Source organism: Athene cunicularia (assembly GCF_003259725.1).
Source record: "Athene cunicularia isolate RWA chromosome 15 unlocalized genomic scaffold, athCun1 chr15_part1, whole genome shotgun sequence".
In the NCBI taxonomy this organism is placed as follows: Eukaryota; Metazoa; Chordata; class Aves; order Strigiformes; family Strigidae; genus Athene; species Athene cunicularia.
Genome location: NW_020799121.1, coordinates 1327388 through 1329563, shown reverse-complemented (window position 1 = coordinate 1329563; position 2176 = coordinate 1327388).

Below are 2176 nucleotides of genomic sequence, written 5' to 3'. Positions count from 1 at the left end.
CAGGGGAGAGGGAGAGAGAGAGGGAGAGGGGACAGGGAGAGAGGACAGGGAGAGGGACGGGGACAGGGAGAGAGGACGGGGAGAGGGTACAGGGAGAGGGACCAGGAGAGAGGACGGGGAGAGGGAGAGGGGACAGGGACAGGGGACAGGGAGAGGGAGGGGGGAGAGGACAGGGGATGGGGACAGGGACAGGGGAGAGGGAGAGAGAGAGGGAGAGGGGACAGGGAGAGAGGACAGGGAGAGGGACAGGGACAGGGAGAGAGGACGGGGAGAGGGAGAGGGGACAGGGACAGGGGACAGAGAGAGGGACAGGGACAGAGAGAGAGGATGGGGAGAGGGGACAGGGACATGGAGAGGGGACAGGGAGAGAGGACAAGGGCCAAGACAGGGACAAGGGCCAGGACTGGGCCAGGCAGTGGGACAGGGACAGGGACAGGGATGGGGATGGGAACAAGGACAGGAACAGGCACTGGGACCAGCAATGGCAGCAGGACAGGGACAGGCACTGGCACTGAGACTGGGACTGGCACTAGGAGAGGGACAGGGACAGCATGGGGACACGCCCCACATGGCCCTGCTTCCCTGTGGGTGCAGGGGCACGTGGGGGTACCACGGGGCTGCAGGGACACACGTGCCCTCGGGGATACAGCCCTGGGTGCACAGGGACACGTGTAGCCCTGCACACATGGGCACCCCCCATGTGTGGCACATGCCTGGGCAATGTGGGCACATGCCAACACCCAAGTACCCCAAAATCCAACTGCCCCCCCCCCACCTGACACCCCTCAACCATCCCCGTTCCAGCAGGTGCCAGGCAGACCCGCCGTGTGCCACGTGTGCCTGGCACATGTGCCAGCGGGTGGATTTGCTGGAAGGGATCAGCTGCCACAGGCCCTGGCACTGACCTGCTTCAGGCAGCGGCCACACCAGGGACGGGGACTCGGTGTCTTGACATCCCAGCTCCCACAGCTGCTGGATGCCCGCAGGACAGGTCTGGGATGGGTCTGGGTGTGTCCCCAGTGTCCCCTGTGTCCCTAACCATGTTGCAACCGCGGGGGTTTAATCTCAGGGTGGGCAGGGCCCCTCCACCCACGATGGGCAACCAGAGCCGGTTTAACCGCACAGCAAAGCATCCCTATTGCCGTGGGTTCGGTTGTGCCATAAGCAGCAGCCTGGAAGCCTGTCTGGCTCCGGGGCTGGTGGCCACTGATGTGGGCTTCTGTGTGGCTTTGGTGGAGCCCAAAGTGGGAGCCTGGGGAGCTGCTACCACGAGCGCTGCCCCGCGGAGGGGACATGAACGTGGGACCTGCATTGAGGGAGGGTCTGTGGAACAGCCACAGGTTCATGGGATGTGGGTGGCTTCATGAGACATCTACAGCTGCAAGGGACATGTATGGCTCCATGGGACACGTATGGCTCCATGGGACATGGATGGCTCCAGGGGACATCCATGGCTCCAGGGGATAGCCACAGCTCCCAGGGACACGCATGACTCCATGGGACGTACCTTGGGACACCCATAGGTCCACGGGACACAGATGGCTCCATGAGCCGTCTGTGGATCCATGGGGGACACAAGGCTCTGTGGGACACCAATGGCCACCCACAGCTCCAAGGGACATGTAGGGTTCTGTGGGACGTCCACAGGGCCGTGGGACACAGGTGCCTCAATGGGACATATCTCTCCATCCATGGCTCCACGGGACCCGGATGGCTTCACAGGACATCCATGGGTCCGTAGGACATCCACAGCTCCAGAGGACAGCCATGGCTCCAAGGGACATGCACAGCTCCACAGGTCACACACCGCACTCCTGGGAGGGGACAGTGGGAACGGGGGAACCTTCCCCTGCTCGGGACTCCCTCCGGAGTCAGTCTGCGGGTGCCAGGGCTGGGGTGTGGGACCTCTGCAGGGACCCCATCTCCTGGTCAGGACCTCCCCTGGCTGGGGTCACCCGCTCAGGATGTCCCCTCTCCCTGGGGAGCGAGGGCCACCGTAGATGAACCGGCGGAGGGGGGGTGAGCTCAGTGTCCCTGGTGCCTCTGCCCTGTCCCTGTCCCCTCTCCCTGGCCCCCTGCCCCTGCCCCAGCCCCTTACCCCTGGGACCCTGTCCCTGCCTGTCCCCTGCCCCACTTTCCATCCCCGTTCCCACAGCTGCCCCTGTCCCCATCTCCC